Raw genomic sequence first — 27434 nt, 5'->3', positions numbered from 1 at the left:
CGGACTATGACCCGTGTGAAATTGCCTACTTTTTCTTCTCAACTTTTGTTCGACGAATTTTCATCCAATCTCACACATTCTCGATAAATTAGTCAAGCCGAATGATTTATGGTGATGCTACGAAGGTTGACGAGGAAGAGAAACAGAGTGAAAGAAAATTTTTCTCGCCAATTATCTTTCAAATTATTATTTTTCATTCGGCAAAGAGCGACTCGGAAGAGTCGCAACATATAACGAGGAGTATTCCCAACGCAGACGTCGAGGGCAATGAAATTATTCGAGCTATCAGGGCGAAAAAGGCGCACCTATGGCAAACGGTTGCAATTAAGCGTTGCTGCGCCTACTTCGATTGTCTGAATCGTAATGTGTGCTGAGCCGACGAACGGAGAGACCGCTTGCAATATGCGTACGCTAATACGTGGGTGTGCGTTACACGTATCCACGCGACGCGTTATGCCACCTAACGTTGTACGTACATACGTCCCGATTTGAAAGTTCAAACACGCAACACCCGCCCAAACACAAAAGTATTCATGGACACGTATGAATGTCTATTAAGCTTCGTGTACGATGCAGCTTGCAGTGCGGTGTACGCGTACACATTTGTGCGGCAAAAAAGGGCAGATGTAACCAGAAGCAGAGGGAGGGAGGGAGAGAGAGAGAGAGAGAGAGGAGAATGCACGAATGAATGCGCGATGCAGCAACGCACGTACCGGGTGGTCGAGTTCAATAATGTCTTCGAATAATCGCGACTGGAGGTGCTTGTCGGGAATAAAGAAAATCCATATTTCAACCTCCGATCCGTATCTCTGGGAAATAATCTCTGTATCTCTGTAGATTTCGAAGAAAGTGAAATTTCTGATTTTCGTCGACGGTTCGATATCCAAGTTTTCACCGTTGACTCGCATCTTGTACTTTAATCGTGATACGAGATGTATAATAAACTGTTCAATCAAATCGTCGAATGAATTCTTGACTCAGAGTCACGCGTTGTTGAACACGTCGGTTTTTTCTTCCTCTATTACAGAGCTGTCAAAGCTTTATCCTCGGTGCTAGAGCTAAATTGTATGCGAGGAGGATAAATCTTTCCGCCCGAGGCATCGTGCCTGGCTATCATCAACTAATCAAACGTATAATCATGCTTAGAAATTATCATGGCTATGCCAGATTACTCATTCATACGGAGTTACACTTTAACCCGCGCAACCGAGATTCAAAGTAGGACAGTTTACGCAACAATGACAAAAGTACTCGATTATTTTTTCCCGATCATTTTTCCTCACAAACGGTTTTCGTTTTTTTTACTCCCATGAACGAAGCGATACAATATCAATTTATGTGATTAGAGTATCAATTATTATCGTTGTCTTGCTTAGGAAGTACCCATTTGATACAATAAGTGAAAGATGAATTAATATTTTTACCTCAAATTGAAAAATATTTTGAACGAAACTATAATTCATCGCAAAACTTTTCCGCTATTAATACTATTATATATTACTGGAATTTACGAAATTTTGGATTTACATGGATTCAAAAAATACGAAATAATCGATTAATTTTTATCGATTCAATCGAGTCGTGTTCGATTATTTTTTTGGACTCTATTAATCGATGCATCAATTATGTTTAGCTTAGTAGCCATTGCTACGTTTTAGAATAAAACGGTTCATAGTCGTTGAGGAATTCACGAATTTTGGATAAACGTAAAAGCTTATCTCTACAGCTTTCAGTTGGAAGTTTACTCGACGGTAAAAATCAGCAGCGTTTCATTTCAACCGACCTCAATCCTGTCCTAAAATATGACGTGATATTCCCAAATCTATTGAGTTCACTATTTACTCGTAATTATTTGAACAAATATTGGCTTAATAGTTCAGGAATATTCTCGCTCGGTGCAGGTAACCGCAAAATAAACTTTCGTTCAAATAACTGGGCGCAATATTAGATAAAAAAGAAAAGAATAAAACCACCGCGCTGTTTCGTATCTCGTAAGCAGGGGGCGAAATTTTTTAACACCTATTGCAGAAAATATGTCATTGACGGTAAAAAAAAAAAAAAAAAAAAACAAACTATAATATCTACATCACGAGTGTATAATAATTATGAAAAATTATTAGAAGAACTATGATAAAATTCCAATAGTTTTCAAAGGTAAAAAATGGAATAGAACGATGAAATATTTTCCCGCTCTCTGCGAACGACCACGATAATATTTCACAGGAATTTCATGTTCCAGCTTCGTTGAATCAATATATCTTGATTTTGGATATTTTATGTACGATTTATTGCCCGAATTCACTTTTCAAGGAACAGTTTCTAGATCCTCTCGTTTCTAAAACACAAAAAGTATTTACAACGATACTTTAAACGTTAGTTATTCGCGCCTTTATTTCCCGTTGGTTTCAGCGAACCGACCAATTCCTGATAAAATTTTTAATTTTTATTTTTCTTCAATTTCAATCGCGTTGAAAATATACGTACCAAACGCAAAATCGTTTTCCTCCTTCCTAGTAGTTCGCGTATCTCGGCCGAGTGACGAAAGTCACAATTATAACGCATCTGTTCCAAAGAAACCAGCAAGCATGTGATCCAGCATAGAAACGCGGAGCGAGGAGAACGTCAGCGATCCACTTTTAGCTGATTCTCAGCAATGTGTTCGGTCAGCGCCTTACGCGTGACTCACGCTGCTCCATCATTTCTCCCTGCAGAGTTCAACCAATTTACCGTTTAATTTCGACTTTTTCACTTTCTGTACACCAAGCATGGAAGAAAAAACTCATTCGTACTTGTTGGAGTTTCGTATAAATTGAATAGACTCGTTAAAATTACCTCGCTTAGTATATTTAGTAAAAATATTACTGCAACAATTATGTAGTCACTGGTCTAGTTTTCCCACGAGTGTGAGGAGAAAGAGAAAAAAAAATTGAAAAAAAAAAAATAATCACGCGCCAGTTTACCTGAAAATGAATTTAATCTCCGGTGTGAATTTGCTCGCGACGTAGTTTGAAATAATTAAATTTCGTCGAGAACTAGTGCGAGAAACACGTGAAGATAAAAAAATATAAAATAAAATAAAAAGAACGAATAAGACGCGCTTCGCATAGTCAAGTGGTTTCACTTGCAAAAACGAGTACGCATAAACGACAACACAAAAAATATAGAAGCGTAAATAATTAGACGACAGAAGAAGCATTGAGGGGCGGCGAATGCAGCAATCTTGGTGTAAAGAAAAAAAAAAAGGAAATTAAATGAAACAACGACGGTTTTACATTCGCAGTTTATCTCGGAGACTTTTGCCACTGAAATACTGCAGAGAGATTTTGTTAATACTATAATTAACTCTCTCGCACTTGCTAGCGAGGATGAGATGAGTCAATTTTACGTGCAGCACGAGTTATTCCAGTCAAACGGCGAATCGACGCTTTGTTCAACTTTCTAGCTCTGGATGTCCTCATACCAAAAGAATTCCAACGTAGTAACGCGAGATTTTCCTTCGATCGTCTAGCTTATGCCAAGATTGAATATTTGTTCCAAAGAATTTGGTGATTTTTTACCCAAAGAATGATCCGTCGATCAGTATGATTCTTGGTAAATGAGATTTTACCAAGTTATGTTTTAATTCTGCGACACGAAGGGAAAACCGTCAACGATCGTAATTTACTGTGCGATAACAATAATGTATAATTGAATCTCGTTCCGCACCTGCTGTAGTAGGCATATTAACATATATCCATAGTCAAGTTTTGATCATAGCGGCAGAAACCGCGCGATAAAAAATAAGCGAAGAATGCTTTTCCCTGGGCCAAGAAAAAACGAGAACGAAAGAAAAATGTCCTACGGGTTCAAGATTAAAGTTCCGTCTCTTGCAACCCGGTAGCTCGGTTCATATTTTACGAGAAAGAATCCCTAACTGTACACATAAAACAGTAACGAGTACGCAACAGCGTCTGGGAACTCGCAGAGTCGAGATAAATCGATCGATGCTTTACCGAGGAAAAAATTTGGACGACGCAATTTAGTCGGGGAATCCGTTATCATCGGTGATTGGAATGAGACAGTTCCTTTCTTGGTAATTAATCGGCCGACCTCTGATATACAAAGCAAAAATCCACGAGTCTTCCATGATTTTTCCGTATTCTAAAAATTGTTCAGAAGTATTCAGATCTTCCAGATTCATTCCTTGCGTATATGCCAACTCGGTCCTCAAGTCGATGCCTGAGAAGTTTGTTCGGCAGCAACAGACCGATCGTTAAAACTCGTCAGAAGTTAAACGTTAAAAATTCAAAGTGAAAAGTTTTCCCGCGGGTTTACGCAGCTCCCTTTCTCTCAACTCATACAGAGCGCCTTTTTCCAGCCCGACAAATTGCCGCGAGTTCAAAAACTTCTCCTCGTACTAAAAACTTGTCAACTTTTAGTGGCTTGCCGGTCCTCACAGCTGAGCTACCCTCGTTATCCACGCCCTGCTCCAATCTTCCTGCACGCGTTTTAAAAACTGGAGATAACCTGGCCTAGGCGTCAAAAAGATAGAGAGAGGAAAAAAAAAAAACGAACAAAATTCTGTGTACACACATCCCGATCAGCAAAGAAAGCCTCGTGCGGTTCCTCCTCAGGATATTCCGGAACAAATACGACGCGTGAATCTTCTCGAGGAGGATTTAAAACCGTAAGGACGGGAGATAAATGCGTCTAGAGTCTGAGAGTCTGTGCAGATCCTTGCGTGAGATTGCAGGATATCTCTCCACTTCGAGCCATCGGATATCTAGCATTATTTCTTTGTCTCCTGTTCCAACGATTTGCAGAACTTTCTCGTTTCATATTCAAACCCCGGAGCTGGTTTGATCGGTATCAATTCGGTGTATCGAATCGCGGTGATGTCATGGAAATTTACAGTTTTCACAATTTTCCACGTCGCGACATACGTACAGCGTTTCTTCACTGATCCTGATCATTCTTGTCGGTACTTTTCCGAAGGATATATTTTCCACCAGAGAATCTCCAGTGGGCTCTCCTGTCGTTGGCAGTGTTAACGGACTTGCCTGATCGAGGTCTGACCCTTAAGGTGCCCTGCACAAGGCCACATGTCGTTTCTCCCCGGTACATCCATTTTTACCAATAATACATGGTAATTTCTGGTGGATGGAATACTCCTCCATGATTAAACTCCAGGAACAACCTTGTACTCCCGATAATGGTGGAGTCGTCGGCCAAGACGCTCCCGCGAACCCCGATGAATATTTAAATGGGTAATACGATCATGTATCCTGCATGCGTCCGATGCACGAGGCACATCGTGGACATGGTCGCGACTACCGTGAACCGCGAACATGGCATCGGGTAGTACAAGACAGAGAATCGAGGTATAGAGGAGAGTAGGTAATACCTATCCGTGTAGCGAGGTGGTCGAGGTGAGGTTTGGCGGCGGATGCACCAGGTTAACAAACCCATAAATTCATAACGGGTCCCTAGGGACTTTCGACTGCTTGGCGACGCGACGCGCCTCCGCACGTACTCGTCCTCACATACCTAATACCAGTTTGCTGTACGCGTGTCCTGCGCTGGGAAGAGAGTAAAATTAGAATACCGATCGAACCGTATTTTCGCTACTTGCGAGAGTGACGTCAGGTTTGTTTTTCCCAGTTACTTTGAATTTCTGCGTGTATGACAATCACAAGCCCACGGGTATCACCGCAAAGATGGATTACAGCACGTTTCGCAGAAACTCTCCAACGAGTCCGGCTTGAGCTCGCAACGTTTCGCGAATTATTCACCGCAAACGAGCTGGTCTGATGTTGACTCGTTATAAAAACGGTATTTGCATCGCTATTTTCAAGCATACTCTAATGGAGTAGACCGAGTTTATCGCTTTTTCTTTATTCCTCTATCTGACGTCACTGACGCAACGACGTACCTCCTCAACATTCCAGACTCGGCACATGAGGGTATTCCGGGTATCGCAGCTGGGTGCCAGAGTACGCAACCGGCTCCTGAGATATTGAAATTCTTCTCGATTCTGCATCAAGTGCAGTCGATTGAATACTCGAAATGAATTTTCCACTACGATTCGTCGTCTTGTATGCGAGTTTCTACATGTCTTCATCTTTTCCACAGCATATCGATGTCGTTCGTGTAGCTAGAAACGATTCTCAAGTGCTGTAAAAATGATCTCCACAAACGTAACGTTGATATACCAACACATATTTTCACAGCGCAATATCGTTATCTGAAAATGATAAGATTATTTCGTTCTTACTACATTACATTGTGTCACAACGTATCGTCATCGAGCAGAGAAAAACGTTTGTTCCTCTTGTTTAGCGACGACATTTGACGCGTGCAGGTGAAACGGTCATCGGGTCTAATTCTCTGTCAGAGAAGGAAGTTGAGTCTGAGTAGAAACTGGCCGTTCACCCCGGGTGTCTGAGAATAACTGATGCCATGAGGCCACACCGCGGTTCTATACCTATTTGCCTATTTGTCCTGGGTGCAGAGGGCAGTGGTGCTTTACCAGTTTCAGACGCACCAAGAGCCGTCAGGATCAGCCGAAGGGTGAAGTACTCGACGGTGAAAAGCGTGGTTGAGCGTCCATGGAAGTCTCGTACGGTTCCGCTTGTTGTGCTTTGGCGAGCGAGACGAGGACTAGGATGTCCATTAATTGAGGCGACTTGGCGTCCATGTGAAAACTGGAAAAGCGACGAGAGTCGAGTGCCGATGTTACCGCTTTTCCATTTTCCCGTGTCTTCTTCAACGCGGTCAGTTTCTGAGATGGATTAATATTCAGCCAGCGATCGAGACGGTGGGTGGGTGGAAAGAAAGGATGGTCTGACCCGGTTAGCGGTGCATTCATCGTTTCAACTCTCGACGGATGCGGTGATGTCACCATGAAGCTTCGGTGCAGAGGAAGCCGCGCACACACATGTAATTGCGCAATTGCGGCGCGTGTCACGACCGATTCGGACAACCGGAGTGTTTGTGAAACGCGATTCCGAAGATGAACAATTTGATAAGCAAACGACAATAACAGCTCTCGCATTAGCCCAACAAACTCGAACCGCTGCATGACCACGTTTCGAGTTTAATTGTATGGCGGTGCAGACACCCGCGATTCGTTGAACAATACTCGACTCTTGGCGGAAATCAAAACGCGGTCACGGAACCCTGAAGCTCCAGAACGGCCATAAATTTACCGGCTGTCTCGGCCACAGCCTGGTTGTTGAATCCGAAATTCAAACGGTCCTTTGTTTCACAGCGGTATCTAGACGCGAATAGTTCCGGCAATGGCTAATTGTCTGGATAGTTCGGTAGTGGGTCAACCCGTTAGGCGACTGCCGCAAACAAAAACACCACCTTTCATAACTGACTCGGAACAAAGTACAGGTATCTGATTTAAAATAACGCCAAACATGGTGCGCTGCTGACGTGAAGGGTTGAAAGAATGTCATGTTTCACCTTTCGTTGGCTTTGTTCGCCGGTATTCCAACCGAAACTTTTGAAACGTAGCATCGGGTAATCAGCTCCGTCCTGTCGCAATTGATTGTAGGAACAAGCAGTGACTTTCAGCAATGGAGAACAAGGGAATGAGGAAGCTGCAAAACTTGATCTTTACAATGCAAAATGGCACTGAATTCGACTCAAAGATGTTGAATACTGACCGGTTTCGATTGAGTAGTGGAGACGGCACGAAGCCACGATTCACGTATGTGAAATGGTTTCATCTACCATCAGACTACTTGTGAATCATCGTCTGTGGTCACTGTTTAAAGTAATCTTGCGAATTTTAAGTCTACTCATATTTCAGGTAGGTGAGGTAATTCGGTTGGGTCATTTTGACGGGAAAAAAGTCAGAAGACTCTGACCGACGTTCGTTTGCACGTAAAAAATATGAAGCTAACCATAAAAGGATGTATCGTAGATACAGAAACTGATTTCTATGTAATTTTCGTCTAGACATTACTCAGGGTTCGGTACGCGCTTTGAGGTTAAAAGATTCTCGGAAGCGATGGATCTCGCAGCTTGCAAAGAATTACACTTGTAAGGCATGTCGGCTGCTTTTCCGAAAATTCGATTTCTCTGAGCAGCACTGTTAACACATACGTTGAACGTCGTTTCAAATTACCGCCTCTTTCCAGCTAATCTACCCAATTATTGACGTTGAATAAGAGCGTAGTTGCTGCTCTCTAGGTTGTAATCAACTGTTCTGATCTCAAAATTTAGGTTTCAGATTTGCGCAAAAATTTTGAGCTGTTCAGCAAAACACCGGAATAAGTTGTTTCTTTCGCCATGTTAATGCGCGTTTCTTCAGAGAAAGCGACCGCGATCAGTCCCAAGTCGATCAGGCGACGCATAAAACGTTACCGCCGAAAATTCCCAGTGAATTCCTGTATGTTTCTTAGTGTGAGAAATATCAAGTTCGTGGAAAGGGCAGAGAAACGGAAGACAAATAATAATGACACGAAGAGAAATCCTCAATCAGCATCTAAAGAGCATCTAATTATACCGTACCCATCGCCATGGTCGATTTTCCTGACATGGCTTTGCTGTTGATATTACGCACGTGAATTATAGAGTATGAATTAAAATAAATGAAAAGCAGGCTGAACAAGAAGAGAGGACCATCAATAATCGATATGAAATGTACATTTCTCTTGCAGGTGGTCCTTCAAGTGTCGAGCAATAACTCTGCGTCGCTTGGCACCGATAAAAACTGCATCTACATATGACATCCTCTTGGATTCTGGCAAGACGTCCAGTATCGATACGATGCTTGCGAGTGCATCCACAACAGCGGTGAACGAAGAAGCTTCGCAGAGAATAATATCAATGGCGTCTGGTCGGTGATGAGTGCAGCTCCTGCGACTCCAATGACTCTCTGACTCACAATCAACGTACTCTACAGAGTCAGTCTTACGGTTTCCAGCTGCAGAAGCAGCAGTTCTTTGCATCCGTCGCGTTTCGCGTCGTCGGATGCAGGCTTCAATTTTACATACATGCGCATACACGCATAAAACGTATATATGTGCACATAATATATCTGTATCGCAAAGCGCGATTCTCTGAAACGCGTGCTCCCCCTACGCAATGCGTTTGTACATCATCAACACGCACGCGTTTCTCCCTTTCCTCCAACACCCGGATACCCCGGTTCCCTTCCCTCCAGCTGCAGTCTGCGTCGTTGCCGAGAACAAATGTTCGTTAGCTCTCGCTGGATTAAGGTAGCTTTTACAAGCCTTTCGACGTGGTTTAAAAAAATGAAATAAAAATAAAATGGTTCAAATTAATCGTACAGGATTATGCGAGCAGCCTCTTGTTATTCGTCAGAATCAGAACCGGTTTGTTTTCTTTTTGCTGTCTTTAATTTTTGGACGAAAAAAACCTGCAATCAATTTACCAGAATATTTATAAATATGCTGAAAATATTTTCCACGCGCAACTTTGGAATCTGCGCCTAAGGTTTGACCTAAATAACAATTACCACAGTATTTTCGAGGTGTCAGAATTTACAATTTCAAATTGCAGAGTAATTGATCACAGCTGTTTCTACCGAATAAAATGACAAACACCAAAATGGACTATACCGTATATTAGCGGTTGATTACAGAAAAGAGATGGTAAATGCGGTATTTCTAAAGGAACGAATAGCAGCTGTAGTAGTAGCGATCAATTTTGCAGTCCAGAGCAACGACTCGTAAATATTGAACGAGTATCGATGCTCGTTTCATACACACATGGAGGTTCAATCTCGCAGCATACGCCCGATGGTAGGACAAACTCGGCGAGTAACGAGAACGCGGTTAGTAATTAAAAGCGGCGGTCATGCGGTCGCTTGTTTTTGAACATCGTCCCGAACAACGGCGGATAACGAACTCATTGTTCCGAATCATTCGAATCTTCGATTGCGAAACTCGACATACCACGCCGCGAAGTTGCGTGTGTGTTTGAAAACCGCGGCTTCGCAATTGATCGAGAAGTTGCGCAATGTCGAAGATCTCATCTTGTTAGGGAAATCGTAGACGTTGATATGAGCGAAAATCTGTTGATGTGAACATCCGGATGCGCGCGAATAAACTCTTGCAAGCTCAGCGAGAGGAAAGGAAATCCTTCGTGATGGTTTACTCGAGGGTACAAGCAAAACAGCCGCAGTTGACTTAAAACTGCAGCATTGCCGGACCTTGAGTCACGGTTAAAAATAGTTTAACTCCTAATAATAACGCGATGAAGGGGTGAACAAAGCAAGTTTCGAATCGTCACACATCTCACGAATCATGTAACCACAATGAAATTTGTACTTGCGATCGAAATGGAAGAAAAAACGAATGGATAGCAGAAATTGCATTGATTTTTGGCTGCTTACCGTTGCGCGCTTCGGTTGACCAAGAACGGCGTCTGAAAAATAGAAAAAGATTCAATGATAATAGGTACGTTATCGCGATAAAGCGGGTTTTGGTAAGAACAGATTAAAAGGGTGGGTGGGTACAGCTTGGATTTTTTTTAATCAAACCTATTTTTAGGAGTTCTTTTTGAAGATTACAAAAACAGTTAGAGCAATTTGAGTACGAGGGTTTTGTTGTTTATAGTTTCGACAACAGTTTCGAATTTGTTCATCGAAATTAATAACAAAATAGCGTTATTTTTAGAAAAAAAAACTCCTAAAAATAGTCCAAGCTGCCCCACATCCCCAAACTAACCACCATAACCGCAGCTTGACCCATGCATCCATTTTTGGTGATGCCTGAACTGTTCAGTTTATACATTGTTTCTTTTCAATTTAAAATCCATTTCTAATCAAGCTAATAATCTGAAATATCCAACATACTGTTTTTTCGTCATTATCAGTAGATTCCAGGGGTGAGAAGCAGATGCTAGAAATTAACGAGCACCCTACAATGCACCTAAAATCTATGTATCTGTGCAGGTAAAATTTCGTACTACATTGTTAGGCGAAGCACGGAACTGAGACGCTGATAATTTTCGAATTTATTACAGCTGTGCACCTGATACTCGTGCGCTCCATAATCGGCGGCAATTTGATGATTTAATTCCTCCATTTGTTCATGTTTGTTTTCAAATTTTAACGAGTTGTATATATATGCGTGCGATACAAAGGGGTTCAGCCTCGTTGAAAATCCCCTAAACACCGACACATTACGCGTCGTAGGGTGAAGAAAATTTGATCGATTCTTTCACGTGTTTACGTTCAACCGTGTGGGCCAGTTCCTGAGCTTCCGGTTCTGCGGATTCTTTCCGACAAAGCGATTTCCGGTGATCGTTAGTCGCACGATCCTCTGTATAACAACCCCGTGTTTTCATCCCGGGAAAACGTTGCGCAGTCACGCATTAACGGACACCTAATTGTTCTTTTGACACAGTCCATCGCTGCACACGTCATGCGTTATACATCAAACATCGCGATGGAGAGAAACGTTGCGGCGAGAAAAAGAGAAAAGAAGCGCGAACTCCGGTGGAAATTCTTCAAAGACTTCGCGTCCGCGAGTATGCAGATTGCAGATATGAAGTGCCCGTTTAATGTACTTGGTAGTTGTACATATATACATATATATATATACGCGAACATGATTCATCGCGAATGCGACGTTTCCGGTGATAATTCTGACACACTTTTGCACATGCGCCCGATGCAAGACAACGAGGCAACAGTGCGAAACGGTTTTGGACACGTCCGTATAAAGCGATCGTAGCGTTTCTTTGTTCGCTGACCACATCGAAGGATGTAAAATACGGGAAATCTTCGAAGAAAATTTGCTAAACGATTGACGAGAGTCGTCTGCGTTTGGGATGGAAACGATTAAGATCTACTAGGAATTTCGTTGCCTGACCTTCTCTCGACCTCTACTATCGTCGCGGTACCAGAAAAAAGTGTGTCGCGTAATGGGTTATTAGAAAAAAAGAAAGAAATCTCGTTGATAACGCTGAGTTTAATGTGGTACGGAAAACAACACATCTCATCGATTTCGTTAGCTTTTAACGACCCGCTACTGATCCTTACAGTGTGTTTTAAATAGGGAAGCTTGCAGCAACGAGCGCGGTCGTTTATATGCCCATAAAAATCTTTGCGGGATATTTGTCACGTAAATAATGGCCGATTCATCAGCGTTGGTTCAGGGTTCACGAGAACGACGACGACTATGATGAAGAGGTTGAGGGGGAGGAGGAGGTGACGTCACCGTGAAAGAATTGGTCCATCGCTCCTCGAAAGAAGCGTTCATCGTCTATGTTCTGTAGTATTATCTTCTTCTTCTTCTTCTTCTTCTCCTTCTTGCATTTTGTCAAGTGTCCGTGAGTTGAACGACGCGATGGTCGAACCCTCGAAGAATGTTTATAGGCATGCCAGATGTTCTCGCATATTCTCCCCTCTCCTCCCCCTCAAACAGCTATGGCGTTATTTCAACCTATTTCTTTTATTCGACAAACCGTCAGAAACTAATATGCTCTCTCTCTCGGTCACGATATTAGCTTTATGAAAACTATGTTTCGTACTTTTTTCCCACAAGGAAAAAGATCGTTTATTTTATAATCAACGACGAGTGAAGCGGAGGCTACGATCATTAGGATAAAACAGAGTTGTTGGTATCGATTCACACTGGCACTCGGTAAACGCATGATTATGCATTACGCGGAGCTGAATATTTCATAATATGTCGAAATAATAAAAAAAAAAAAAAAAACACACACACGATATTTTGCCGTATCTTCTTCCTGCCTTTTTCTTTATATTTCTCTTTTGTTATGGGACTTTATCAGCATTGCAACAGTCGGAGAGCAATAAACTCGTCGCAGCTGGACTGTTTCCGAAGTCTTTTAATATACTTTGAACGTTGCGCTGTCGATGATGAATATAGGGGCGATACAGGTGCCGTAAACGTATCGTTCTTACTTGTACGAATGTGACGAGAGGTTGGAAAGAGTGAAACCGACGTTATGCGGTTTCCGGCCCCGGTTTATGCGCATCCAAACAACGCGGTCTGCGGGTCTGCAGTCATTGTTATCTAATTCTGCGTCACGTATTTCTCCTGCACAATCTCTAATTCTTCGTAATAAATGAATTACTCACAGCATACAGACCACAAAAGATGAGCCTCGTACAGTGAGATAAATATTTACATTTGTATTCGTCGGTTTGCATAAACATATAACTATTTACAACGTATATTTATACAAAAGTTGTTAACAACGTTGATTGCCGCGTGACCAACGACGATGCGCAGGAAGAAAGTGAAAGTAAAAAAGTTGAACGCAGTTTTCGATCTCTTTCAACACTCGACGCTATTTTCTCGCTTCGAATTATTTTTAGCCTGAAAATTTCTTTTTCCGTTTACCCTTCTCTCTCTTCTCGATCTTCCTCTAGGTTGCCCGGTCGCACGTTTCGACGTTCCGGGTTTCATCTTCCTTCTCGCGAGTCAAGTGTCGCCCTAATTTCCAGCCCTCCGCCACCTTCGTGATTTGTCGCCAAATCAGTTCACCGTGAAATCCAAGCACGGATTCTTCGCCTGTGCGTAAACTTCTTGCAAGTTTCTCCGTACAGCTGTAACTCTCGTACGCTACTGCATCCGCGATACGCGGTTATGGACGACGACCCCGTTCGTGCTCCGCACACTCTTCTCTGATTCTAAAGCAGTGAAATATATTCTGGTAAACGGTCGCAGACGTAGGTGCATAACTGTCGCCGTGTCGACCCGTATAACGTGCGATGCGCATTCACCGTTGGTCCCGACTGCATAAAATACCTCCATGCTGAACACTCTTCGTCACATCGATCATCGACCATTCGTCAACAACGCCGCAACCAACAATTTAACAATTTCATCGGTATAGAAATAAAGCGGATACATATGAATAGGACAGGACCACTGCTGGTATCGTTGAATTCTTTGAGGACAGAAGGACAAATTATAACTAACAACAATCGCGCAGAAGACTGGATGTATAAACCATTTTCATCTTCACCGAGAGAAATTTTTAGTTTCGTTTACCGCTCAGTCCTTATCTGTTTTCATTTTTAATGAAAATTAGTTTTCTAGCTGTTACCGGAAAGTCTATAATGGTATCCGTTACTATTCTTTCTCATTACGATCACTGTTACTAGATTTTCTTGCAACTGTTACGAAAATTATTAGGCGTACCCCGTTTTCCGTAATTCCAACAATATTCAGACAGTTTTTTTTAACGATACCTGTTTTACTAAATTCTTCTAGTTACCGTAACAAATGAAATTTTTCTCAGTGTTCCTGTTATTTCCGCGATATCATAACATTTTTCGATGTTAAAGTTTTTTTTACTTGAACATATGCACGTGCCCAGCGAGGTTCTGGGTTCAGGTCATGTATCAGCTGTTGCCTCGAGATAACAGAACTTGGGGGCAACGCTGTTGTGCACGTATGCATGCGAGGGTATAATTACCAGCAGGTAGAGAGACATTGACGGTGTAACCACACACGCGACGTGCTTGCTTTCTGTTTAAACCATGTGCGTCATGGTGTTGGTTATTACACCCGCGAGGGTGGGCCACGTATCCGACGCCACTGTTCCATTATGTTTGGAATTTCGTTCTGCCAGCATCCGCGAGACTTGCAATAACATTCACGTTCGTACAGCAACAGCGTGTGTATAGGTACCGTATTGTACTTTGTTCGCGATAACAAGAATGTTGCATCACCTTCACGCGGCGTCTTCCGATCGGAAGTTTTATACACACATACAGCGATGCGGTCAGTGCATCGGCATTCAACATTCTGATGCAGTCAATCGTTGAAACAACGCTTCGACGCAACTGTGTTAACATTAGTGCTCGCACGTGGATCCAAACTGTTCTACACTATCTGGATATCCGAATCACTCGAATCAGTCTGTCGTGAAACTTCAGATCCGGGTAATTTGAATATCCGGATGGTTGGTATATTCGTATATAAAACGGGTGTATATTTTTGCAATACAGTTTTACAAGATTGCGAGTTAGCTGCTGAATTCACAGGGAATGTATATACATATAGGTATGGCAATTCCACTTTGCTGTACGGAAATATTGTATAACTCTTGTTCTACTTTTGCGTAGAAAATCTGCAGCGAATTGGCAAAAATTTTCGAGAGTATGTACACGTTGTAGTAGTTATAATACCCTGGGCGGCAAACCGAACTATTCGCATTATTCGGATAGTTTAAGTACCCAAATAAATTAAGTGCTCTTACTATTCGAATAGTTCGGATAGTCCGGATTTGAAGCGTTGGATCCGATGGATCAGCGTTGTTCGGATAATCCGGATACCTGCCCGAAAAAGTAGTGGCTCTACATATAATTGACCCTCTGAATCGTAGTGGCAAGTATTCTTACCACCTATTTTATATCAATTTTATGTATATTTAGAGAACTGTTCAATACATTTCTTCGCGGTTTTTTGCTATTTCTGATAGTATACTAGTAGATTTTCATTACTCGAGAGAAATTATTGCGATATAATGTAAATTATTGTTGCGAGAAACAAATTGATTGGAAGAAAAAAATTGTGAAAATTGAAGGGATAATTCATTTTTGACAAAGTTATCCCTTTATGCATATTCACGTTTTACGTGAATTATGAGTTTTTGGGGTCGCTGATTACGAATTTGATATTGGATTTCATAAATTCAAGATGGCGGATATAATACGGCGTACTATAATTACAAAATCGATCGAATCCGGAGAAGAAACTATTGTCCAGGGGTTTTTATGGTCGCTGATTACGAAGCTGAAAGCAGATTTTGAAAATTCAGTATGCCGAACGCAATCAGCAACTCCGAAAACCCGCGCACATAGTTTTTCGATCGTATTTGATTGAATTTTAAATTTTCGCCCATCGTATTGAATTCGCCACCTTGAATTTTTGAAATTTGATTTCAGATCTGTAATCATCGACCCCAGAAACCATGGATTACCATTCATCAATCATTAAAAAATCGCCGAAAGATCGTGCTGGATGGATTCGCGCTACCACGATGTAATTAAAATCCAACTGTACAATCATCATCGTCATTCTTGCATCCTTTATAGATATATTTGTTACTTCGTTTTAGAATCGCTCACAAAGTTGTACAGGTACGGTAAAGAACGAACCCCGGCTCTCCGAGATACGCTGCAGGTGTTCCTTCCCATTTTGATATAAACTTTCCTCGTCCTGGTCTATATATATTATATATATACATATATATAATATTATGTAGACATAGCGGAGCGCATATATGTGTAATACCAACAAATGGAATTTAATTCGTACCGGCGTAGGTATTATCGAAACTTGAGCGGTGTGTAACTTATACCCTCAAATACGTATGTACGTACATACGTACCTGGCGGATACTGCGGAATATCCACGTCAACCTCTGCGCAGGTACCTGGTATAGTTGCCGAGAGCTAACAATGAGCTTCGTATGTAAGACGGTCGATATAATTCTTGTTCGCCGGGCTTTCAAGCCCCAGACGGGTTTGTTTATTTATTCAAATCATCACTGGACATCAAAGCGTTCTAGACTATAGACGCTGACGTACCAGATTCAGGCTTGGATGGAGGGAGTCGATACCTGTGCAGCATCTCTAAAATTACCCTCCCATGTATATAATGTAATGGCTACATACATTTTTTATACGTTTCTCAACGTTTACGGAGCTATCATGTGCGATACACACGTTTACATCCAATACGTGACCAAAGCCACGCGATTCTTCTCCTCCTCCTCCTCCTCCTCCTCCTCAGTTTCAGTTTTGCGACAGCTTTCGGCAACGTCGACTGGGTAAATAGCTGTGCCGATGACGAGATATTTTCATGGGCCAAAAATAAAGAAGGTAGAGAAAGAGAGAGGGGAAAATAAGTAAACATTAGCGCAGAGAGAAGGAATTACAGTATAACGTAGTATCCAACGATGTTTTTACACCGCAACGAACGCCGGATGCAGATGGTCGGGAAATTCGAATTCCCTCTCGGTCGTTTTACCTAACCCAGATAACAAGATACGGCATTATCAACGTGGCTTGCTCGCACCTCGACCATGGATCCATCCCGCGGGCAATGCGAGGCAAGAACGCCTTTTGTCCACGGTTATATGCATTTTTTTTTTAATTTTTTTCAGAATATACGCCCGCCATTGGATTACGAGCGTTTCTCTCTCCCCTTGCTCTTCCTGCCGCCCGTTAGAAACCTTCCGCCATTATGAGAGTTTAATTCCTTTCAACTCCATTCTTCCCCCCTGTAATCCGGAGCTCGAATTCGTCGGCCTTCGGGCCATCTTCTGTATCCTCGAGGCTTGAGAAGAGGCAAATTTTACTTTCGCACGTCCGAGATGGTCCGGTTATACAGATTCAAGCGTCAGTTACTCACCCGCGAAACGAGGGGAACACTCGGACAGACGAGTAATTAGACAGGGCTCGGTTTTGTTTGACTCGGATACGTAATTACTCCGAGTCGGAAGAAGATATCGGTGAAACGAACGAGGGTTGGTTCTTACGGAAATCATGATCATCGACAAATCGTAGACGTGGAGTGTTTTGCCAAATCTCCAGACTTCCAAAATAGTCATTTGCCTCGAATATCGATTCGAGGGCGAGGTTGAAGTTCCAAATTTGGAAAGCTCTGCAAAGCGCCTAATTTCGAATTATTTGGTGGCGAAACTTGAAGTAAAGAAATCAAACTGTTACGAAACAACAAAGTTTTGAGCGATCGGAAAGCTGACGGCTTAAGATTCGGAATTGCAAGATTTCAAAAATTCAAGTTAGGATAAAGCAAAGTTCCGAAAAGTTGACTGCCGATATAGCAAAATTCCGAAAATTAAAATATACCCACACAGCGTAGTGAATCGACGAGTGGTTGCAAAAAATCAGAAAAACCGAAAATCAGAATTACCTACCAAGATTCTAAACGTAAAAATATCAAAAATCCAAAACACAGAAATATTCAAATGGTAAAATTTCACCAAGCCGGAAATTCGCCGAACCGAAAATCTCCGATCATTTAAAATTTCTCATTTTCGCACTTCCGGAACTTTGACTTGTCGGAGTTACGCCCTTTCTGAACTTTGAGCGTCGGGTTTCGGACCATTAGAAACTTTGATATTTCGTCAAAGTTCGGAATCCTCACTTCAAGTTTCGCCACGAAAAGATTCGTAATTCGGCGCACTGGGATATCTTCGAATTCGGAATTTGAACCCCGTCCCCAGTTTCGCCTGGCTGTGAAACAACGTAATATTTCCTCGGACCTACGAATCTCGCCTCGCGAATTTACAATTTCATTTACACAGGATTGCATCGGACAATACGCCGAAGCTGTAACACGCCGTAGGCGTTAAACGAGCAGCGCGCATTGCAGGGCGAGGCGAATACAGCAGCTAAGTAAGTGAAATTGGTAGCAGCTGCTGCCGTGCCACCGAGCTTCAACAGTGTAAATCAGTTTTTACTCGTGCATACACGTACAGAAAATATCTCGACTAGTCGCGAGTTGGCCGAGAGATACGTGCAAGTCGATGCATCGACGTGTGCGCGACACACGCGCCGGTCGCTTGGTACAAAAACGGTTATTATCGTAAGGTCAGAGACTACAGAGCGGACATTCATCTTCCACGCTTTAATAATAAAGAGCAAACAGCGTCACGCCATCTCGGACGTTGCTTCGTATGCCCCGAGTTTTCGCTTTTCAACGCCGCGCATAGACGGGACTAATTTTAAGTCAATTTACACCATTATGCGGCACAGATTTCAAGCCCATTCAGCTCGACCGGACAGATCAACGCACAAGGACTCGAGTATCTCGATCTTTTTCTTTCCCTCGCTCAAGGCCGTCTTTTACACATAATTTTTTATCACAGCCTCGTTTACTCCGTTTCACTTACAAAGCGCGGGTTTTGAATTCGAGTCAGTTGAGAGAATCCGCGCGTTGAGACCATGGTAAAAATTAATTTTATTCGAGAAGCAGACTGTTACGATGGCTCCTGTCCGCGTGATCGAACGAAGTTCTGCCCACGGTATTTTTGCTGATTTTTATACGGCTCTATATTTTCTCCAGACGTTGAACTTTGTAATAATCGAATCGTGCGGCGGCGGTAAACTTAGGCGATAAAATCGCCTTGCAAATAAAAAACAACTCGGGCGACATCTCGACGCGTCTTCTGACAATCATCGTATCACCTCATCGTCCTTTGTGCAACGTTCAATGTGCAAAAAGAAGCTGAGTTTCGCAGGTGGAAAATTTCTGCATCGATTATTCCGTTATAGGTGTACATGGAATATACATACATTACGTATCCCTATTTTCATCTCTTGTTATAGAAGGCGAATTGTATATATACAGGTTATACGATTGTACAACTATGTAGGCATACGCCGATAAAGAATCCTATATTTCATCCAAGGTAGTCACGCGGTCGGGCCGTTTGTTACGTGGCAGCAGGTAGGTTCGACGGATTCGATATACCTTATATAACTCTGTGTATACCCATGCTACCGTCTTATAAAGCCAACCATCTGGCATCACCGGGATGAGAGGAAGGAAGGAAGGAAGGAAGGAAGGAAGGAAGGATGAAAGCGATAATCTCGGCAATACGCAGCCAAGTGCGCGGCAGGCGACGAGCAAATGTGCTTCTAGGTACCTAAAATGTATAAACCCGTCAATCGCACGGTGAAAACGGTTCTGCTTCTGGCAGACGTCCTCCTCGACTAGCAGTCAGTCAGTCAGTCAGTCAATCAGTAAGTCGTATTTCTTTCCCTACATTTTCCACCTCTCTGGCTAATACGAAAAAATGTCAAAAACTGTTCGCCGTTTTATCACATGCAATAATCTAGTTGTCAGATTTCATGCGACGATCCGAAAGTCAGCGAACATGTCGATGATTTTGTTCAAACATTAATTTCGATTCCAAATTTGCCTGTAAATATTTCCTCATGCATGCGGATTCCGGTTCAATATCTCGATGGATGTTTCAGAGTAAATCGATTGATTTTATTTCTATAACTAGATAAACTATTCATACAATCGCGATAACAATCGCGAACGAACGAGGAGCGCAAGAGCTGGTATTCGGTCTTTATGGTACAGATTTTGAGTAAAGATCGTTGAATCTTCTCGGACGCAGCAGTTTCTCCAGGAATTTGTGGCTGTAAGATCCTGCTTAATTTCGCAAGTGCGGTATGAACGTTCATTCCGCGCAGTGCAGCCGCAATGCGGAGGAAGAGGAGGTAAGAATTTTCCGTTGTACACGTAACGCGACTTATATGCATGCATAACCGACGCCTTCGCGCGGACTGAGAATTTCCGTACGTTTCTGGAGAATTTGTGTCAAGAGAGGTTTCGCCTCCTACGGTCGTTACTCGGTTCTTGCATACTCGTCGATGCGTGTAGAACGAAAAAGAAACTCGGGCGTGAAGAAGTATGAGTAATGAGGAAGTGGAAAATCGTATAATGTTAATGAAATTGGGTTCGTTACGTCTTTTATTTCCACGTGAAATGTTTAGCGATGAGTCTGAGATGAATCTAATAATTAGATATACTCGTATCAAGCAGGCAAGTATATGATAGGACGTATCTCGAAATCGTGATCTTTAAAGACGGAGATCTAAACAGAAGATATTTGTGGAAATTTCATTTTGGCAGACGACCTCTTTGAAAGGCTGCTGGATTCTGACATGAAATTTACAATTTATAGAAAAATGCAGTACAGTTTTATCCTCGTAATTCTATAAAAGTGTTGGGGTTTAATTTTCTACCGCTCTTCAAGTTTTCAAGGTTTCACCAGCTGACGTAAAAATTCACTGAAATTTCTTTGATTTTCCTTATTTTCAAAGAAAATCTGACCGATACAGCCAGTTTAATTCAGGCGAACTTTGGCACCTGTCTGAAAATATATCCTCAATCATACGCGATGCAATCGCACGTACGCAGCATCGCTGGTATTTGCTATGAGAGATTAGGCGCACCCGAAGGGAAATCGAAATATGTACCTCGGATGCTGCAGGCTCCGGGCTTCACCTCGCTCGGATTTAGTTGAAAATATTCAGCGGTCGTGCTGGCCAATTTCTAGGAATAAGGATATTGCCAGGATTTCGCCCAAGGATCTCTCCGATCGATAACGCCAGACGCTTGCTATCAACATTCAAAGTTCAGGCGTTTCTCTATCCGCCGACCCGAGTTCACGCAATTCTTCCAACTCACGCGAATTCCCAACGATCATCGAAATTTGTTTCAATCAACGATCCGCAGCGCAGATTCGAAACCGAACAAAAGGGATGAAGTTTATTTTTTATCACTTTATTCGAAGCTGAATGAATCAAGTTGTGAACAATTACCGACCGATGAGTGTGATAATAAAGTCAGGCGAATGAAAATTTGCACAATGATACACTAAGTGACATAAGTCTGTTGTAACAAGTGATTATTGTAACATGAGAATTAATTTGAGATGGTTCTTGAATGAAAAGTTTCAAAAACTCTCGTTGGAATATCGCGAACACCTGAATTTTCACGAAACCGTGGCGACCTTCTTCAACCACTTTGAAACGAGTTTCGAATTCGATTCACTTGCAAACGAGCTAAAATTTCGAGAGTAAAGTGTCGTTACTAAACTAATTGTATACGTAAGGATTAGCGAACAGAAGATATTTTTAGGGAAATTTCGCCATCTTTTCACCTTCCTCACAACGAGGATTACACAAGGACACGTTCAACAATATATGGCATTGCATTGCAAAATTAAGTTTCGAGTTATCCGTGTAACATGCCAGACAATTTCTAATTACAAAGGTTGGCAAAAAAAATTATTTGTTTTTTGAGTTTCTATTGAGATAATAAATCGAATAATAACCAAAACCTTTATTTATTACTTATAGAGTTTGCTTTTGTCTTTTTTACGTTGATAAATAAGTCTTGGAGTTTTTTGTTGATAGCTAATATGGATGTCTATTCAGAAGAAAAGGGACAACGTTTTTACCAAGATGCGTTGAACTTTATCGTTATTAACGTTATCAGTGGCAGTATAATGAGAGCATGATGGGAGATTACGTTTGGAATTTGATACGAGAAAGTTCATACAAAAACGGAAGAAGTACGAAATATATTCATTTTTAAATTTTGTTTATCAATTCTTTATTTCCTTATTCTTTATGTTTTAATAAAATTAATTCAAATGCAAAACTGAATTTCTTTTAATTGTTATTTACGGTAAAAGTTTGAGAAAATATGTAATTTTTCTTAAAATTGGAACCATCGTTTCGGTTTCTACGAAAACTAACTTTATCTAAGAAAAAACTATTATTTCACTCATCGGTTACGTATAAAAAGAAATCAAAATTTGACATCCAGAAACCAGACTGAAAATTCGCGCTAACCGATATTATCAGCTCCAGCGCCGAGTTCCCGTATCGCGAAAAGGACCTGAAATCCGACCCTTGACGATCCGGTTTCCGGTGGATATTGCTGATTTGCAGCTGTATATACGATTATGCACATATCGGCAGAGGTGTGTAAGGGGGGCGTTTCGAATGGTAGGTGGTAGTCGGATTGTAGGTGGTGCAGGAGGATAGACGACCGGAAACGCGGCCGATACACGTGTGCAATTACCAGCTACAATACGAGTATACCGTATGATCCGAGTGGTATCGTGTGGCGAACGATCGTTTTAGCGAGTGCAATTGCAGAAGAGAGATGCAAAGAGGCCAGGGGGACAGGCCGATTCATTATACTCTCAAACCCTGATACCTGCTGGCGAACGTGAAAATTATAAACGATTACGGTGTTCGGACAGCATGTTAATTACACCGAGTTTCTTAGGTTCGAACGCTTCCCTGGCGGCGACGACGATACAAGAAGACGCCTTTCAGATTTTCCTCACGTTACCGCGTGTGTATCGGTGCTAGCAACATCCGGTCGCATCTTCCGGTCTTCGTGCCCTCCGCTTAATGATGCATTATCTTTCGTTTTTCGATCCTTAATTTTTTTCCGTACATTTAAGACGTTACTCGTCCGTCTGGCCCAAATATAATCCTACGGGAGTTCGTATTGCAATGAATAATATTTATTAATAAATAAGCAGGCCTTTGCATATCTTCACATTACGCGTATCATTAAAAACTGACGCCGGTTGTCGTCGGCCATATAATGTTGGTCATTTAGAGAGGAAGCATCGCGTACGCTTATGTGTGTCTAACTTGTCGATCGGAACTTGGTCTCTAACTATTTTGCATTCAAGCTACGACACATTTTGCACGCAGACTCGAACGGCAGATCGAAAATCCGAACGATCCTTAAACGGGCGCGCGCCAATATAACAACTAATTATTCAAACGGCGAATGATGTGCGTGTGCTTTTTGTCTGACTCACGTTAACGGTACGCGTCGTTATTCATCGTTTCTACAACGGTTCAAAATACCGCTAATTTTTTTGTTTTTTTTTTCTATTCTTCCCAAATTTTGGCGACTAAGATTGTTTCGGATTTCTCACGTGAGAAAGCATTCAATTTTATAGAAAAATTTCAAGACTAGTGTCGAAAGTAAGCTGTAATACTGATGAAAAATTATCAAATACAGTCATTTTTCGCCAAGCTGTGTAAGCCCCGTGGTTCCGTCAATGCGTCGTTAGTGTAGTATAAAAGCATAGATACAATCGTGTCTTGAATTACCGGTCGGATCGATGCAATCGAGAGTTATTTCCCTACGCTCGTCGCCCTTTCGTCGAACCGCGATCCTTTAAAACAATGTTCCATTGTTCAGAGGGAACGCGTTTGTACTGGTTCCATACGTTTCGCGGTGTATTTTCGCGCTCAATTAAGGAATATCGAGATCAAAAACCGAGAGAGCAAAACTTATTGCAAAAGAAATATGAAGTGGTTGTCTGTAACGAATCGTGTACGTAAAATATGCACAATAATGTGCAAAAGATGCGTAACAACGCCGCGTTTTCGCAATGACAACGGAAAGACAAAAGTATTCGCGGTCCCGACAAGTGGAAAACCTTGTCACAATTCCGAATCTGCGGATTATATACGTGCACTGTCACCCGCCACGAACACCGAGGCAAAACCTTTTCGTGGCAAATCGAGCGAGCGACACGTGCAGCAGCAGCAGCAGCTTTGTATGTTTGGCCGCATTGTCTGCAGCCGGTGTTCTGCAAATTGCCTCCGCAATTTTTTCCTTTCGTTCCTCCTCTCTTCTCGCCTTCAACCAGCTATCGTTTTCAGTTGACTGGCCTTGTGAACGAGCCGCCGGCGCGGCTTTCCAGTTGCAGCTACTGTTGTTATAAATGAATTTACTCGGGAACTTATTTTACTCTTATTTTTACGGTTGTACCGCGAGCTTTCAGCCGCAAAGAAACCCGCAATAATCTTATGGGAACTGAATCTCGCAATCAGTGAAACCGTCTGGATTTTTTTCTATGGGTCCATTTTTCCATAGAAGAACTGAAAATATCTATTTACACCAGGTAACGTCGTCTACAGGTAAAATCATTGAGGTTGGAGGAGGGGATGAGTCCATAGACTTCGAGTCATCATGTCCGATACGTGGCAATGTTTTATTTATTAGAAATAGCTAATTATTTTTTTCTTAGTTTATCTTGCATCAAGAGATACTGGACATAAAATGAACGCTTTTCTAGCGCCCAAACTATTCGTAACTTAGGATTTGTTCAAAATTCCACGATCTACAACGTATAAAAAATCGAGACGATATCACCGAAACCCAATTCCCATAAGATTATCGCGGGGTTCTTTACCCACAATTTTCCGCCCGCCAAGTCTCGCTCTTTCTTTGAGCACGAATTTTTTGAGAAGTTTCGACGAGTCGAAGACTGTTGAAGGAAATGCTTTGTCGCAGTGAAGACAATGCGCTTCGGAATGCGAATTTAAAGAACCAATTTTTTCGATGAAAAAGCCTCATTTTTCCAACATCCCTCTAACGAGGATAGTATCAATCTTTCGGGTCACAGATTTTGCTGAAACTAAGGATGTTTCTTTGCCACAAAATATCTAGCTTCTGATGTGTAGTGTAATCCACGTCAAATCGTTCTTCACTCCGATTGAAATTAAAAGTATCAGCAGTTTAAGAAGTGGAATGCCCTCATTAACGAAAGCTGTTTAATATTTTTGCCTGGAATATTAATTTTCATTATCTTCACTGGGAGTTTCGATAACAGGTTTTCATAGACTTATTTGTGAGCGTAGCCGGATATATTATTATTTCATAGCTATGGTGAAGTATAATCTGCGAACATTCAACAACCCAATGTATTGTGAATCAAACGAAGAAAGGTCCAATGGTTGAAACTACGCATTAGAAGCTCCGTATTTCGGGCTAAACAAACATCCTTAGATATTTTAGCAGGATCTCTGATCCGTCGGTTTCATGCCCTCCTTATACTTGAGTGAATTCTTACTTCAGTGTATTTCTCGTTTGTGCAATACGAAGTCTCGTTAGATACATCGAGAAATGAAGAGCTGAGCAACTCTGCAGGATACTTTTCACTCCGAATCGTAAACGTCGCGCGTTGATGAAATAAAACGCGAGGCGTGATTTCGAAATATTATTTATTATTGTAGGCAGTTCCAAAGGATTCCGCCGCTTTAATAATAATCAGTACATTACGATGGTTACTTTCGTCGAAATTTTATCATAAGCGAAACGCCGACTGAAGGTTTCGGTCATTAATTTATAACGGTATTGCCGATGTACAGGATCGCTTTTCGGACCGTAATTCAGCCTCATCTTCTCACACTTGAATCCATTAGGAGAGTTGGCCGAATAAAAAGCCACGAAATTACACCTAGTCCTTAATTCCTGTCCGCGATAGTTACTCCCAGTTGTCACGTGTTTAATTGACCGATTAAACAGTTCGTCAATCTCATTAGTCCGAACCAAGCAGTCAATTCTAATGTAAGCTGAGCCAAATGCCAGCCGAAGCGGTGTTTCCTACGAGTTTTTCGTCCGTCGTCGGGGTTTCCGTACAATTTCTCGCAGCGACTCTCTCGGGAAAAGAGAGAGAGAGAGAGAGAGAGAGAGAGAACGAAAGGCGTGCGCGGCGTCAACCGGGAATGACAGCCGTCTTGTTGTCGAACGACCCTACGAGGCTGGGTGCCGGTCGCGGGTCAATTAAAATTGCCAGGATGCGAATACGAGAGAAAACGGCGAGCGGCAGAACCGAGCCGAAGAACGAGCAGGCATGGGCAAAAGGTGAGAGAGGCGGCAGCCTTGATCAACGCCTAATACGGATAAAAGTCTCTTCCGAATCGAACGCCGCTAGAGTGATAAACCTGATCTTGATTCCCGGCTGAAATGAGAACTCTCACCTTGGTCGAGGATCCCCTTGTCACTCGGTTGCCGCTCTGTCAGCCTCGCCTCACTCACTGATATGCTCGAATTGTTAAGGCCGACTTCGCACACTCGGCCCATCCACGCCTAGGCCTTGCAAATCACTGACAGCTAGTTCGACTCAACAAATCTCACAATTCTATGTACACATGATTGGGATTCCGAGATGAGCTCGGAAGATTGTTCACCTCGTGGCCCCTTGGCACGGTTCGTATCGTTCGATTTTGGTCACCGCGCTCCGCGCGGACCTGCGTCTAACTATTTTGGTTCACCTACCCCGCGCCAGGTGGTGACACCTCTCTGAGCTTGCGCGGGGATTCCCGGGGTGAGTTTTGTAATCTGTCAAGGTCCAAGGTCCGTAGATAGACGAGCGGACAAGGAATGGTCTTTGCCTGGTCACCATTTGTGTTCCAATTTGTCTATAGTGTGTAGGTTTTATACTGCAGTTTGACAATGCAGTCGTTGTTTTTGTTCCTACGGAAAATTCGTCATGCAAAGACCTTAATTCCCTTGTCCGCCCGTCTATTTGCGGACCTTGTCACTGCTCGCTCTGCAGCCGCGACGCGTTTCACGAATTTCGCGGCTTGGATATGTTCTCTGTGACATTTGCTTGGAGCATATAAACTGCTCTAAGATTACTCGAGTGCTCGGAGAAATAACAAAATTTAGATTCGCAATTGAAGCAAAACCGCGTGTCGAAATACCCTGTACTTTCTAATATCCAACGATATTACATTATTTTGACTGGACCGACTGGACGAACAGGGTACAGAAAATCGGGGATTTAATCGATTATTATTTATTTCGTATTTTATTCCATTTCAAACTATAAAGAACGTTGACTGTACATCTTCGGTCAACGCGATGAATGAAAATTAAACCGGCAATATTTATCGGCACAATTACCTTCGCTGTATAAGCCTACCGAATTACAGATAGCAACGTACAGCTTGTGAATTTAGCCACGCATTAAATTGCATAGATATGTATACAAAATAAAATATTTGCGGGCAATTCATACTATTTAAGGGTACGGGCAACAATGCAAATGGTCGGTGGTCGAACTGCCGTGATTTTTGTGAGAGGATGAGGTGAAGCTGAATTTTCAAT

General features: G+C 42.2%; 1 protein-coding gene across 1 annotated transcript in view; it reads right to left on the bottom strand.

Annotated features, from left to right (window-relative positions):
- Window positions 1-26503, bottom strand: part of LOC124308997 (dystroglycan 1) — an 86802-nt gene extending 60299 nt beyond the window's left edge. The window contains exons 1-2 of the mRNA XM_046772222.1: window positions 26303-26503; window positions 10352-10383 (exon numbers count right to left, since the gene is read on the bottom strand). The gene's annotated coding sequence lies outside the window, so the exon portion shown is untranslated. The remainder of the gene's footprint in view (window positions 1-10351; window positions 10384-26302) is intronic.
- Between the last annotated feature and the right edge of the window lie 931 nt (window positions 26504-27434).

The sequence above is a fragment of the Neodiprion virginianus genome, chromosome 1, assembly GCF_021901495.1.
Source record: "Neodiprion virginianus isolate iyNeoVirg1 chromosome 1, iyNeoVirg1.1, whole genome shotgun sequence".
NCBI lineage: Eukaryota > Metazoa > Arthropoda > Insecta > Hymenoptera > Diprionidae > Neodiprion > Neodiprion virginianus.
This window is presented reverse-complemented; position numbering and strand designations above follow the sequence as displayed.